Source organism: Chelonia mydas, chromosome 5 (genome assembly GCF_015237465.2).
Source record: "Chelonia mydas isolate rCheMyd1 chromosome 5, rCheMyd1.pri.v2, whole genome shotgun sequence".
Taxonomy (NCBI): Eukaryota; Metazoa; Chordata; order Testudines; family Cheloniidae; genus Chelonia; species Chelonia mydas.
In genome coordinates, this window is record NC_051245.2 from 11,337,127 (window position 1) to 11,353,153 (window position 16,027).

At 48.2% G+C, this 16,027-nt stretch overlaps 1 protein-coding gene across 2 annotated transcripts in view; it reads left to right on the top strand.

Moving 5' to 3' along the window:
- Positions 1-3,959: 3,959 nt before the first annotated feature.
- The window catches only part of SETBP1 (SET binding protein 1), a 313,423-nt gene continuing 301,355 nt past the window's right edge, over positions 3,960-16,027 (top strand). The window contains exon 1 of one of the 2 annotated variants that reach the window (XM_043546875.1): positions 3,960-5,173. The gene's annotated coding sequence lies outside the window, so the exon portion shown is untranslated. The remainder of the gene's footprint in view (positions 5,174-16,027) is intronic. The other variant, XM_037902453.2, reaches the window with a different exon arrangement.

Consider the following 16,027-nt stretch of genomic DNA (forward strand, 5'->3'; position numbering starts at 1 on the left):
GTACTTGGTCTTGTCACAGCACAGGGGGCTGGACTTGGTGACTTCTCGTGGTCCCTTCCAGACCTACATTTCTATGATTAATGGCGGGGTGCCACAGAGATCAGTTCTTGGTCCAATGCGATTACATTGTTTTTTATCAACTCTCTAGATCCGTGTTTCCCAAACTTGGGATGTCGCTTGTTCAGGGAAAGCCTCTGGTGGGCTTGGCCAGTTTGTTTACCTGCCGCGTCTGCTGCAGGCCAATGGGGGCTGCGGGAAGCAGTGCGGGCTGAGGGATGTACCGGCCGCCACTTCCCGCAGCCCCCATTGGCCTGCAGCGGCGAACCGCGGCCAGTGGGAGCCGCAATCGGCCGAACCTGCGGACGCGGCAGGTAAACAAACTGGTCTGGCCTGCCAGGGGCTTTCCCGGAACAAGCGGTGGACCGGCTTTGAGAACCACTGCTCTAGATGATCATATAAAATTTTTGCTGGCTAAGTCTGCAGATGACAGAGTGGTGGGGCGATGTATAAGGAGGACAACTGGTTATTGTTACAGAGTGGTCTGAATCACCTGGCTAAATGGTCGCAATCCAGTACAGACAAAGGCAAGGTAATACATATGGGAACAAAAAGTGTAGGCTGTATCTACAAGATGGGGAACTCTGCCTTGAAAAACCTCGACGTGAACTCTCAATGCAATGCTGTAGATAATAATAAGGGTAATGTCATCCTTGGATGTATAAAAAGGGGAATATCAAGAAGCGACAGAGGTCTGGAATGAACCTCCTGAGTCATTGGGTCCAGTCCCCTGCCATCACAAGCAGCCCCATCATATAATCCTGTGTACAAAGTCATCAAGCTCCATCTTCAAACTAGTTAGGTTGTTTGCCCCCGTTACTCCTATCAGGAGGCTCTTCTAGCACTTTACTTCTCTAATGATTAGAAACCTTCTTCTAATTTCTAGCCTAAACTTATTCAGAAGAACAGAAGAACGGCCACACTGGGTCAGACCAATGGACCATCTAGCCCAGTATCCTTTTGACAACGGTCAATACCAGGTGCTTCAGAGGGAAAGAAAAGAACAGAACAGCCAATCATCAAACGATCCATCCCCTGTCATCCACTCCCAGCTTCTAGCAATCAGAGGCCAGGGACACTCCGAGCATGGGGTTTGCAATAGCCATCGATGGACCTATCCTCCATGAACTTACCTAGTTCTTTTTTATACACCATTATAGTTTTGGCCTTCAAAACACCCACTGGCATCCCATAGCTGTTACCACTCATGAAAGAGATTTTGGGAGTCATTGTGGATAGTTCTCTGAAAACATCCACTCAATGTGCAGCGGCAGTGTCAAAAAAGCGAACAGAATGTTGGGAATCATTAGGAAAGGGATAGATAAGACAGAAAATATCATATTGCCTCTATATAAATCCATGGTATGCCCATATCTTGAATATGGTGTGCAGATGTGGTTGCCCCATTTCAAAAAAGATATATTGGAAGAGGAAAAGGTTCAGAAAAGGGCAACAGAAATTATTAGGGATATGGAACAGCTGCCATTTGAGGAGAGATTAATAAGACTGGGACTTTTCAACTTGGAAAAGAGATGACTAAGGGGGATATGACAGAGGTCTATAAAATCATGGTGTGGAGAAAGTAAATAAGGAGGTGTTATTTACTCCTTCTCATAACACAAGAACTAGGGGTCACCAAGTGAAATTAATAGGCAGCAGGTTTAAAACAAACAAAAGGAAGTATTTATTTCACACAACGCAGAGTCAACCTGTGGAACTCCTTGCCCAGGGATGTTGTGAAGGCCAAGACTATAAAAGGGTTCAAAAAAGAACTAGATAAATTCATGGAGGATAGATCTATCAATGGCTATTAGCCAGGATGAGCAGGGATGGTGTCCCTAGCCTCTGTTTGCCAGAAGCTGGGAATGGGTGACGGGGATGGATCACTTGATGATTGCCTGTTCTGTTCATTCCCTCTGAAGCACCTGGCATTGGCCACTGTTGGAAGACAGGATACTGGGCTAGATGGACCTTTGGTCTGACCTAGTATGGCCATTCTTGTGTTCTTATGGCAACGAGGTATAGGCATAGGTATAGCCTTCATGTTTAGTTTATACCCATTTGTTCTTGTGCCAACATTGCTCTTTTGCTTAAATAGCTCTCCTCCCTCCCTGATATTCCCCCTCCCCCCCAGGTATTTATAAAGAGAAATCTGATCCCCTCTCAGCCTTCATTTTGGTAGGTGAAACAAGCCAAGCTCTTTGAGTTTCCTTGGGTAAGATAGGCCCTCCTTCCCCTGATCGTCCTAGTGGCCCTTCTCTGCACCTGTTCTAGTTTGAATTCATCTTTTCTTGAAGATTGGTCACCAGAGTTGCACACAGTATTCCAGAGGAGGTCTCACTGGAGCTTTGTATGAAATCAATGCTTCTCTATATCTACTGGAAATAACCTTGCCGGAAGCACACTAGGATCACATTCATGTTTCGTCAAAAAATTCCAGACCAGCTCTACTGCTGACTCACTGAACCAGGCTGGACAAGTCACTTCGTCTCTCTGTGTCTCAGTTTTCCTATCTGTAAAATAGGGGTGATGATGGTTAATAGAGCGGGTTGATTTTTTTTTTTTTGCTCAGGAAGTTTACCTGCCAAAAATTCTCAAAACCCACATGTCGGTGGGAAAATGTCCATGCCATGAAAGATTTCAATTTCCTGCCAAGAAATGTTAAAACAAGTTGTGTTTCATGAGACATAAAATCTCAGGTTTTTTTTCTTTTCATTTTGATATTTCCAGCTCAACCCTTTTTGGATTGCTTGCTTGTTTTGTATTGGTTAGAGGTGGGAGGAAAAGAAGTAGGAAAAGAACAGAAGGGAAAAAAGATAGTGACAGTTTGTCATCTGGCTGGAGTTTGGTAGACATCATGGCAGAGGTGAGTTCTTTAGGAAGGATTTGAAAGCACGTAGAGTAGCAGATGTTCGGACTTTATCTGGGAGCTTTTCCTCATGCATAAGGAGAAACATGAGAGACAGCAGAGAGGTATTGACTGGTCTATTGTTATTATTTGTATTACCATAGCTCCTAGAGCCCTAGTCTCAGACCAGGACCCCATTGTCCTAGGTGCTGTACAGATGCCGTATGACAAAAAGACACTTACAATCTCATTGATTATGTGTACACTGGGGTGAAAATGATTCCAGGCTCGACTGTGCCTTACAGGACAAGTAGAAGCTCACCATCCAGCTGGAGCTCTCAGACGGAGGGACTTCTAAGGAAGCCCCCGGGCCGCTACACTCTGAAGGGGGTGTATAGCATGCACACACCCCTGTGTCCGATGGGGATGGATCACCCTGTTTCAGGGAGCTAGCCTCAGGTAGTCTTGGCACTCAGGGGACTGTAAGGGCTGTCCTTGTGGCTGGTGCCTGCATGCTGGTTCAAAGGGGAGAAGCTCCTTGTATCATTGCTCCCTTTATACACCCTGATCCTTTGCAGGTGGGCTGTAGCCTAGCTCTTAATACACATGGCACCATCTAGACAGGATGGGGTATCCCATGTAATTCCATAAAATAAGAAAACCCTAATATGGAGGAATCTAAGATATTTTAGGCTAGCCCCCCCGGGTTGCATATGAAATTTCATGGGCATGCACATTTCTAAGTAAAGGCTCCACCTGTTTAGTCCTCACTCGCCCTTATTGTTTTCAATAGGATTACTCATGCGAGTAACAACTGACTCCTGTGTGTAAGGCCTGCCCCCCCAAGACTGTAATAATCCCCTCCCCACCAGAAAGCAGTGTATAAGCAATCCTAGGTCACAAGAGCATGGTCCGTGCAGGCCATTATTTAAAATAAATCTCTGTGCCCGCGTTGTGGTGGTGGGGTAGACAGAACTAATCTGGTTTTCTCTTCCCCCTCTCTGTCTCTTTCTTTTCTCTGGCTTTTCTCCCCTGCCCCCAACACTGCTGCTGTTGTGTCAGGTAGTGGCAGTGTTGAGTACATGAACCCGGCACTGAGCATTACAGCCCTTGTGTGTGGGGGGCTGTGTGTTGGATCCTTCCTTTAAAACAAACAACAACGCAACCTACTACTGCTGCAAGTCTCCGGGAGAGAGAAAACCAGACCTTGCACGGAGAGAGGAAGCCACCAGCTCAAAGTGATCGGCTGAGACAACTCATCGCCGCCCCTACCTCCTTTAAGGGAAAACAAATTAATAACAATGCAGCCCACAAGAGAGCAAAAGGCAGCAGCCAGCCCCTAGCCCCTGCGTGGACTCTCCGCCTGCCTCCCCGGCAGCGATCCGGCCGGGCAGCAGGAGCAGGGACCCCCCTCCTTCTCTCCCCCCCATTAACAAAATATCCTGCCCCCCCACTTTTCCCTTACTCCGCTCCGGGACCCGAGCCGCCGAAGCAAGCCGCGGAGCGCAGGGGGAGCCATGGAGCAAGCCGCCAGCCGCAATCACCGAGGCAGCGCTGCAGCCCCGAGCAAACTGCCGTGATCAGCGAAACCTTGCCGCCCTGACCCCGCAACCCGCCCGCTCTGCGCGCCCGGGGGGCGGAAAACCCGCAGCCAGGAGCCGCGCCGTCCGCCCGCCGAGCAGCATCCCTTTAAAACCAACCCCCCCACCCAAAAAAAAAAAAAAAAAAAGCCAGGGGCGAGCGCGGGAGCAGCTCCATCCATTCCGGAGCCAGGATTTTATCCGGTGCATTGACCCCCCCCCTTTCCCCCCCCTCCTCTTGCCTTTCTCTCCCCCTCCCCCCTTCTCCTTTTCCTTTTCTTTTTTTTTATTTCGGATCCGGCTCAAATGAGCCGGGACTGTGAATGTGATTGACTCCGGCTTGCCAGACGCCATTTTCCCCCCTGCTCGCTCTCTCCCTCCCTATTTATCTCTCTATCATCCCTCTCTCTATCCCCGCGCCTTCCCCCCCCCCCCGCCCAACCCCTCCCCCCGGCCCTGATCGCTCCCCCCGCCTCCCCTCGCCTCTGCGCGTGTTACACGCCCGTGTGCTCCCCGTATCTGACAGATGAGCACCGCCATGGCTTTGCCGCAGCACGAGCGAGAGCACCTTTGGGGGCTCCGGCGAGGGATCGGAACCGGGATCTAAAAAAGAGAAGAGACCCAGCCGCGGGTGGGGGAAGCCGAGAGACGAAGCCGAGAAGCCCCGCTCCGGCGTGGGGGGCTATGGGTTAGTAAACACCCGCCGCCGGGGAAATCTCGCTCCGGATTGCACGGGCGGGTTTGTTGTCTTTGGGCTGCATGCAAAAGTTAATGTCGGTCGCCTGCCTCTCACCCCCCTTGGTGACTTTGCAATGGCGCGGGAAGGTCTTTATTTGGGTGCATTTATATTCCGGGTGTAGGTGATTTCCTCCCCCCTTCTCCCTCCGGAGCCCCCCTTTCGGCTGGGGTGGGTGCATTTTGGAGGAGTTTGTATAATGTGTTTCGTTCCCCCCCCCCCCCGCACGCCCACCTCCCTTCCCTAGTCTGTCTGAAGCCTTTCTGATGGTGGTGTGGGGTAGGTGGCAGGAGTGTGTGCGCGTGTGGGGGAGTTGGCAGATCTTCTCCCCCCCCACCCCCCTTGTAAATTGCCGGTTAAGTGGAGCTAGAGAGCAACATTATAACCTTGCTGGGGATTCCCCCCACCCTCCTTTCTTAGTGGACCCGAATTTTGTAATAGCTAGAGATGGGATGGTGTCTCTCTCTGTGTGTTAAATCCAATACAGTTCACGTAAGGACTTAAAAGCCCTTGTGCGTTTGTGTTCGCTTCACACCAGCCCATTGAATGGATCTGGGTTTATTTTGACATTGAAAAGGACACGCACTCCATAAAAGCGGCGATTTCCAGTAACAAACGTGTGTGTGTGTGTGTGTGTGTGTGTGCAGGAAGCCAGGGGGTGGGTAATTAACAACGCAGGATCTCCCCCCCCACACTCGTCGTGTTTGTTTCAGAAGTAAACCGCGTTGTTAATAATACACCCCCCTCTCCCCCGATTATTCCTCGCCACCTCCCTGAAATAAAACCAGGGCACAACCGGAGTTAAAGCTTTTAGGGGCTGGGGCATGCAAAAAGCCAGATGATGGGGGGGTGGGGGGGGTTAGGAAAAGACTCTAGCTTGTAAAATCAGTCTGCAGATTAGAGCAGCTATTGTCAAATCAAGGCATGGTGACATTCACCCCTCATTTCCCTCCCCAAGCAGCGCCCTGGTTTGAACTGGAGGTAGTGGACAAGTTCCCTTGCCTGGCAGTGGGAGATAAGACTTATTGAGCCTGCAGCTGGGCTGGTGCCCCCTCACGTTGTGATGAGCGTGTGTGTGTGTGTGTGTGTGTGATGTACGTGGACATGTGTGTGCGTAGCATGACACACACGGAATAAACAGGCCACGACGGGACAGCCTGTGTGTGTGTGTGTATTTATGTCTAAAAAGGCAGTTGAGAGAAGGATTTCCGATTCGTTTCCGCTTCAAATAAACTGCACTGATAATCTCATGGTTGACGTCTAATGCTAAAAGGGCAATCTGCCGCGAGAAACTCTTCCCCTAAAGCAGCAGCTTCCCGGTACAAGCAATCGCGCCCCCGCCGCCCCCAGCACCCCCATCCCACCCCCCCCTTCTAAAGTTCTCTGCGGCCGAACGTGGGACCCTGTCCGGGTGCATGCAAAGTCAAACTGGATTTGTGGGGGCCGAGGTGCGCCTGGCAAAGATCGCCCCGAAAAGGAACCTGCAAAGGGAACTGACACCGCTTGTCAGTTTCGGCTCCCGCAGCCAGCCTCCCCCACCCCCTGGATCTGGGACTGTGAGCGGCAGACATTGGATCTGCCCCCGGGACGGAACCCAGCCACCCAGCCCAAAGCTCCCCGTCCCCAGCTGGGCGCGATGCCTTGATCCACTTGGCTCAAGCAGGGGCCAGGGAGCAGCCCCTGTCTGCAGTTCACGTCTAATTGACGCTGAGGGGGGTGTAGAAAGGGGATGAATGGGTTGGGGGGGGGGATGGATGTGGCAGGGCGGGAGATGCCCTTGCAGGAGGAGAGAATTCAGATGCTGTCTTGAACAGGCTCCAGGTCAATTTCTCTCGTGGCGGCTGTGACAGTCCAGGGCAGGATCGCCCAGACACCTTTATCTCTCTGCCCTGATGCCTCGGGGATCGACTGCGTCTGTGCCGGCGTGTGTTTTTATATGTGTCTTAAGATAGCTGCTGGCTGGGCTGCTCGCTCCCGAGTCGGAGCGCTCGCCGGGGGGTGGAGGAAGAGGGGGATGCGGCTGTGAAACGCGGACGGGGGCAAGGGCTAGATTTGAGCGCTGGAAAAGTTCGCATAAAAATCGATTCCGTGCGTGTTGCTTCTAGTTAACGCACCTCTCCCCCTGGTCTGTAAGGTTTTGCGGCTATCCGAGGCGCAGCTGTTGCCGTGAGTGGCAATCCTGTAATCTGAGTTGAGCACTGGGAGGAGTAGGTGGCAAACAAATGCACTAGGGGGACATGCCAGGGGAAACAATATTTCTCTTTTTAATACTGCAGATGAAGGTGTTTCATTACCTGCTAGGAGTAAACAAGCCAGTCGACTGGGTCAGCTTGAGTAGCAGGGGTTCTGCAGTAGTCTATCCAGGCTGCGACATGCCACTGGGTCAGCAGCGTGTTGCCTTATATGTACATCTGTCAAATTAAAAGTATGTTCTAGGCGAGTAAAATGTTGATCCTGCTAGTCCTCTGCTGTCAGGGGAAGTCATTTGATTCCTTTCTTATTGACACGAGGATTTCAGGGGTAAAGAATTGCCGGCAAATCCAATCCCCTGTTTAATATTATGGACCCAAATGGTAACAATTGATTAAACAGCCCCTGCAGACAGAGGACTATGGCAGTAGGGAGAGAAACATGGTTAAAAACAAGTTCTGCAAACAATGTAGTTGTACTTTAATCTCTGCTGTGATGGGAATGGTTATGTAAAGAGAGAAAAACACATAGGGATTGGAGATTGCTCTTCCATCCACTCTTGGCTTTGACTTTTTTTCTTTAACTTCTCAGACCCAACATTTTAATTGAAACCAGAAATCTATTGAGAAGTAAGGGAGCCAAGAAAACCTCTGTTTTCTCTGCAACTTGGGCTGGGGAATAAATAATGTTTTGCTGATGTTATTTCAAGTTGCTTGAGCTCTTTGGCTCCTGCCAAAAAAACCCAGCCTTGATTAACACATTATCATTTTAAGAGGATGAGCGATGTGAAATATGGTGAAATGGTGTGTTAGGTTTGCGCAAAGCTATAAAGTGTAGTAGGTGCTGGCAAACAAAAGAAATAAAGGCTTTGATTATTAATAGTAACAGTTGAGCCATTTAGTTCTATTTGATGTTTATAGGGTTTCTTTGTTAAGGTCTGTTATTCAGTATAAGTTCAATTCAAACACTTAGAATGAACCGGATCCCGAATTAATCAAATTGGTATTTCCAATTAACTAAAAATAATACTGAGCATCTATTGACCATAAATTCTTTACAATGTAAGAACATCATTTTTGCCTTCATTTATTACTTAATCCCCTTTTATAGTCTATTTCCTCCCTCCCTCTTAGCTCCTTTTCCCCTCCTCTGCCCTCCAGCCTCCCCCCTCTGCCCCCTCACACTTCTTAGGTATATATACCAGCCTACCAACAGGGCTTTTGTTTTTCATTACAAGATTTTGGCTAATCCCAATTCCAGTGACTTTTCTGCCCTCTCAGTAGGGCTCAATGGCTCATACTTAATCTTTCCCTTCTGTTTTCTTTCCCCTTTGGACAACACCCTCCAGGACTGAAAAACTATTGCCTTGTGCTTGGAGACTTTCAATTATGCTGCAGTTTTGACTCTTGACCCAACCAATAGCAAGAGATGCTATTGTCTAATGAATCACATAACACAGTTCTGGAGTCCAAAGGATTACTGTGGTGGAACTGATATCTCTCCATTGATGAGTGATTATTATCAATATGCCCAGATGATCTCCCTCAGTTCCCCTTAGAATAACTACATGTCACCAGAGTTTAGCTGATCTTTGTAAGGAGAGGCGTTTCAAAGACTTTTGCATCTGAGTTTGTTTTGAAGGCAAGGCAAAAAGTTGCACAAAAGTATGCTACATTTTAAAATCAATGATGTGCACCAGGGTAAAATAATAAGATGTATGGCCAGATTTTTTGCAGTGTGGCCTTTCTGTGTCTATGCTGTATGCATGCACAATTATGGTGCATGCAAATCTAGCAGTTAGACACACACATGGAGGATAATGCAAATAGGTGCTCATTCAAAATCTCCACCCACACAGTTAAAGGCTAGGTGAAAGCCACCTGAAAATCTAGCCTGTAGTTTTACACATTGCTCACTAGGAACCTAGAGACTGTTAGTGTATCAGCATTCTCTGTCTGGAGACAATGAGTTAAAATAAATCTCAAATTGGAGTCTGGAAAAGTCCATCAATGGAATATCAGGTGTATGTGGATTAATGCATAAAGAGAACTTTTGGGGGCAAGCACCCACAATGCCTTACTGCTGGCTTTCTAGTTCTAGTCTGTCACTTTCCACCTTAAAATGTCAACAGGTTGTTCTTCCCCTAAAATATCATGGAGGAAATACAATTACTCTTTTAGAAAGTTGCCATCTTATTTAGAGATGGTCCTGAGTCAGAACTCTGGAACCAGGTCTCTTAGCTTTGAGACACTGTCTGATCTGAAAGTGGATCCAGTTTTTATGGGTTGGGCCCATTCCCCAGTTTTATTCAGACACATGACCAAATTGCAGATGTGCATTGTTAACACAACTGCTCATAAGCCAGGCTCAAAGCTCTTCTTTTCTTTTTAAGAATGAACCTTTCGCTTGACATTGCTTGCAAAGTTTGTTGCATATTCTGACCTGCTTAGAAATCTACACGATGCTGTGAAGAAGCAGAGCTCTCCAACATGCTGTCTGGATTCCGCAATATCATTTAATTGGACGTGGAGAACGAGGAAAGCAACAACATTAGTTAAGTTAGACAAAAGCCCGGGAACAATCCAACATGTCTTCCACAAGTTGCGGAAGTGTGGCAAGGAGTTGGGAGAAGGGGATTCTGTTTATCATCTAGAATGTGGGGAAAAGAGACCATTTCCCCTTTTGGATTGGCACTGGGTTTGTTTCGTATCCCAGGCCATCCAACCAGCACAGGGGAGGATAGTGGTATAAACCACAAAAAAAATAATTTGCCATTGCGGCAAGTTGTGGTAAAGTAATAGTTGGATGTTAAAACCAACCTGCTACTATTAATTTATTTATGATTTTGTTATCTTATATCTATATCAAATGGAGAGAGGCCTGAACTTCTGGGCCTCAATGAATTTAACAGACTTCTATAGAAATTAATCTGGAGTCTTATTAATTTGCTAGGGAATGAAATCTTTTCTGTATACTTTTTCCTATAGAATTCTGTAGCAGGAATATAACAATATTCAGTACCCAGGCTATAATGTTCCATTCAATTCTTTAGTGCTTTTCCATAAGGGATCAGAGAAGTTGTGAGGTTTAATTAAGTACATTTGATAAGTGCTTTGAGGTCCTCAGATGAATAAGGCTGTTTACATGCAAAGTATTATTGTGGGCACCTATTAGTCTTAACTGGTTTCAGTTATCAACCCGTGTTTGCATATGTAACTTTCACATATTGCATTGAACAATTTCAAGTGTTGTTTGGTTGATGGAGTTTTCTGAGAGATGGGGGAGGGAAAGGTTGAGCAAATTCCCTCCTGTTGTCAGTTGCCATGTAATTGATTCAGAAAAGGTGTGGGAGTAGGGGGAAATCACCTTTGCCTTTTGAATTATGTCTAACCTCACACTTTTAGACTGGACAACAGCTGGAATTTGAACAGATAAATTAGTAGGCCTGTAATGCTTGTTGCAAACTTCTGCCTTTGCCTGGTGTGAGAGAAAAAAGTTTTGAGTCACGAAAGTTATGGCCATTTGAAAATTGCATACCAAATATGCCCAATAGAAAACTTTGTCTGTTGATGTGCCCTTAGAGATGCACTGTGCAGAAGGGTTCAGCTGGATAAGTGGTAGCCACTGAAAGCTTGCCTAATTTAAATGTTCATAACTTTTAGGACTACTGCACTGATTTTCTTCCAACTGAGTATGGCTAGCAGATCTCACTGGGTCCAAAAAAGCAAGATAAGTTTGAAGAAAGTTGGTTTATTCTTAATCAGGGCCCTGCTGTGCTACTAATTAATACAATCTCACTTAATACCAATCAATGTTTCAGTCAGCAATCTCTGGAACTATTTTCGTCCATATACATTTAGGGCCTAATAAAATACTTACTGAGGTTAATGGGAGGCTTTCTACCGATTTGGGGCTGGATTAGGCCATTTTAAGGGTACATTCTAGCAACTTTGTACCATATTTGTACTTGGGCTGCAGTATCAATGGACTATAGCCTGCCCCTGGCTAACTAGCAGCCTTGTAAGTTTTAAAGTGTGGCCGTAATGATAGTTGCAGGTTCTATTGTGCCTCAGCACATGGATAGTGTTAGATACAGACCCGGGAATTTTTTTTTAATTAAAAAAACTCAGGAAATTATATGCAAGAAATGGCAGTGATGCAACTGAAAGTTGGCACAGCTAAGCACACAAATGTCAGGAAATCTGCATATTAAAGATGAATGGATAATCATAGAATCATAGACTATCAGGGTTGGAAGGGGCCTCAGGAGATCATCTAGTCCAACCCCCTGCTCAAAGCAGGACCAATCCCCAATTTTTGCTCCAGATCCCTAAATGACCCCCTCAAGGATTGAACTCACATTCCTGGGTTTAGCAGGCCAATGCTCAGACCACTAACGTTGCCTTCGTGCAAGTATATTATCTAACTTCACTGAAGACAGTAGGATTACAGGGGAGTAACTGAGGGCAGCGTTTGGTCTTTAACTATGGTAATGCTGGGCCTGTGTCTCCCTTGTCTTCCTCCCCAATGGACACATGCGGAGATGCAATTCAACAGGGAAGTAGCAGCTTTGAGGCGTCATGGTGCAGCGACTAGCTGAGTCCAAGCCCAGCCAGCCCTTTAGGTCCGAGTTTGGGTGGCTAGTGCAAGCCACCGCTGGGCTGCAACGTCAGCACTGCTATTTTTACCGCACCAGCCCGAGTCTCTCTACCCCCACTAGGAATCACACTTCCGAGCTGTGACCTCCCAGTTCCAATGCACCAGCTCCTCTCCTCTCAACTCTAATCAATGACAATCAAAGGCCCTCTCTGCTCCAGCTCTTTAGAAGAGGATAACGAAAGGAAGCAAAACTAAACTACCACCATCTAGTTTCCAAATTAACACTTTCCTCTTGGTGTCCCAGCATATCTCAGACGCTCCTTGACACTATAGACTCTTTGGTGCAAGGACAGTCCTTATATGTGTGTTGTACAGGACCAAATACTTTGGTCCTCCAAGGTATCCAGGTGCGTAACTCTTGTTGAAATCAGTGGGCACTAAGTGCTTAAAGATCTTTGAGAATCTGGGTCATTGTCAGGGCTTTGAATAACAAAATAGTGTTTTGAATAACAAAACCACATTGTGATAAGCTCCCCTCAAAATCCAACCTTTCACAGGCATGATCTCATTTGAAATAAACAAAGTTTGGTCACATGAGACACTTTGGACAGCGTGTAGCCAAGGTGAAGGCCAGACACTGGATCGCAGTCTTCTTGTTGTGCATCCTTGTCAGGGGTGAAAGTAAGTTAGAGGACTTACCGGTACGCCGGAGTCCTGAGCAGGGGGCGTGGCCTCAACCGGAAGAGGCAGGGCCTTAATTCCCCGGGCCCTTTAAATCTTGATTTAAAGGGCCAGGGCTCCAGCTGCGGTAGTGATGGCTGGGACCCCGGGGCCCTTTAAATCACTCCCGAGCTACCAGCTGCAGAGGTGGCTGGGAGCCCCGGGGCTTGGGGGCGATTTAAAGGGCCCAGGGCTCCAGCTGCCGCTACCGCAGTGGAGCCCCGGGCCCTTTAAATCACTGAGGAGCCCTGGGGGCTCCCGGCTGCCACCGCTACCCCGGGGCTTTGGGCTCTGGCAGAGCTTTAAAGGGCCTGGGGCTCTGCTGTGGTAGCAGCTGCCGGAGCACCGAGCCCTTTAAATCCCCGCCTGAGCCCTGCTGCCCGAGCCCTAGGGTAGCGGTGGCTGGGCTCCATCGGGGATTTAAAGGGCCCCGGGGCTACAGCTGCTGCTACCGCCCCGGCCCTTTAAATGCCCGCCGGAGCCCACTGCCGCTACCCCAGGGCTTTGGCAGCAGGGCTCCGGCAGGGATTTAAAGGGCCAGGGCGGTAGCAGTGGCTGGAGCTCCGGGGCTCTTTAAATCCCCGCCAGAGCCCCCACCCCACACCCCAGGGCTCGGGCAGCAGGGCTCAGGCAGGGATTTAAACGGCTTGGGGCTCCAGCCGCCGCTACCACCCCGGCCCTTTACATCTCCTCCAGAGCCCCGCTGCCGCTACCCCAGGGCTTCGGCAGCAGGGCTCAGGTGGGGTTTAAAGGGCCCCGGGAGGGTAGCAGGGGCTGGAGCTCCCGGGCCCTTTAAATCCCTGCCAGAGCCCCGCCATCGCTACCCAGGGGCTCGGGCAGCAGGGCTCAGGCGGGGATTTAAAGGGCCCCGGGGCAGTAGCAGCGGCTGGAGCTCCGGGGCACTTTAAATCCCCGCCAGAGCCCTGCCACTGCTACCCCAGGGCTTTAAATTGCCCTCTCAGAATGCCGGTCCTGGTGCGTACCGGCTTACTTTCACCTCTGATCCTTGTGCCGTCGCTTTGGGGTTGTGGCAAGGATGCCTAGCCCAGTCATTGTGCATCCCCGATCAAATGCACTTTTTTTTGCCCTGAAAGAGGGAGTGCTGGCCTCCCTGACATTTGCATCGGGGGGAAAAGAAAAACCCACACAACCCCTTCTGCCCTCCCCCTCAAAAAAATAAATAAATAAAGTGTGGCAGCAGCTATAAATAAAAACAAAGCCCTCGTTAATGATTTATGCAGAGAAATCAGTTTCGGCAAGTTTCTGGGTGCAGCCGGGAATGTTTGATCAGAGGGAGAGAAAGAGATTAGAGTGCTACCACGTCTGTGCTAGAATCAGGCTACTGTGTCGGATGGCAGACTTCCGAGAGCCGGGTCAGACTAGGGAAGTTTGGTAAGACAGAACTGATGGAATTGCGTGGAGTTTGCTTTCCATAGTTGGCCTCCACTTCTGTATCCTTATCCTAAATACCTATAAACTTTCCATTTGTAGTAGCTGTGAACACTTCCAGTACAGATTCCAAGGCCAGAAGAGACCATTGTGATCATCTAGGCTAAGCAGGTATCCAGAGTACCCTCCTCAGGTCAGGTTGCTGCTGTCCTCCAAATAGCTTTCTGCTGTTATTATAGAAATAGCTTGTTTCTGGTGGTGGCCCATACTATTATAGACTGCATTGGGCCTGGATCACGATGTCTATTGCTACGGTGCGTTATACTCCGTGCAGCGCGGTCTAGGGGAGAGGGCAGTGGCCTGTGAATCAGGAGAGCTGCGTTCTGTTCCCAGCTCTGCTGCTGACTTGCTGTTTGATCTTGGGCAAATCAGTTCAGCTCTTGACTTGTCTAGTGTGTAAGCCGCTTGGGGCAGGGATGATCTTCCACTGTGTTTGCACTGTGCCTCGCTGTGATCTCAGTCTGGCCCTCCAGGTGCACCTGTAATACAAATCAGAGGACCATGCAACCCATTGACTTCCCTGGGGAGATGTGGGTCAAATTCTGCTCTTAGATGCACAGGTGTAAATCTAACGAAAGTTCATTTACACCAGTTTCAACAGCAGCGTTGGCCCAGAGAGTGTAAGTCAGTGAAGTATTTGCCCCTTTGTGACAGGCACTTGGGGATGGGAGAGATGGTGCTTGATTGCTTTCTAGGGGTGGTGAGACACATCACTCTGAGTTGGGTGGTGAGTGTGTGGGAGAAGGGAAGGATGCACTTGCAAATAATCACTAGGTTTCAATTGTGTGCATGAAAAAATATTTGTGTAATTTTAAGTGCATCCCACTTAGACACAATCAGTCTTCAGCATGCACGTGAAATGGGGAACTCCGGCATGCCTGCTGCCATGCAGGCTCAGAACCCCACCTTGGGTATGGGCATCAGGGGCTGTCCTTGGATGGCATTTACCCTGCCATTCACTGCTCAACTCTTGCCTGTGGTTCCTGCTGTTGCAGCAGCAGCACTGGGGGCAGTGTGTCTTTTATGGGCTTTGTGATTTATGGTGGAGTCCCTTGTTTGATCATTCAGTTGGCCCTCCCTTCACTGCTCCTCTGATAGGTACTTACATAGAAAGGTACCTATCTGATTGAATTACGGAGTCTCAAACCTAGTTATGGAATCAAATATGATTTCATAATCTACCATTTAATGTCTCTATGTTGAAGAGACAGATACGTGTGTGTGTAATACACATACGAACAAGCCTGCATAATTATGGAGGCACATGGGCCTTCATTTCTGTTTGTCTCTTTATCTGTGTGTGTGTGTGTGTGTGTGTGTGTGTACACAGCTATCTGCAGGATCACATGGTTGCAAGATACATCTAGACAGTGGGTTACCTAGTCCGTCCCCAGCCTTTCTGACATTTGACTGTTGAACGTCCCTTTATGGGACATCCTGATTCGTACTTGCCTTGCACTGTATTGAGCACCAATAAAATGATGACAGGTTTGGAGCAGAGTTAGATTTTAGATTGTAGCAGTCCAGTGAAGGTTACATTTATTGTTTGTTGACCAGATGGTTGGCACTAGTAAACCAACAGAACTCTGCTGGCTTCCCTGAAGCTATGCCTTATTTATATCTCCTGAGGATCTGACCCTTCATCTGTGTTTGTTTAGACACAAAATATTGAAAAATGCCTCCACAGGTATGTAGGAACTGTTGTTCTATTTTAAAACAACCCACCAACCAGACTGACTGTCAAACTTTGAAGAGTTGTATCAAAAGTACATCACCGAGACATCGACAGTCCCTTATTTATTGATTCTGTGGGTTGGTTTAGCTTGAAAGGGACGTCTTCCTCCCCGT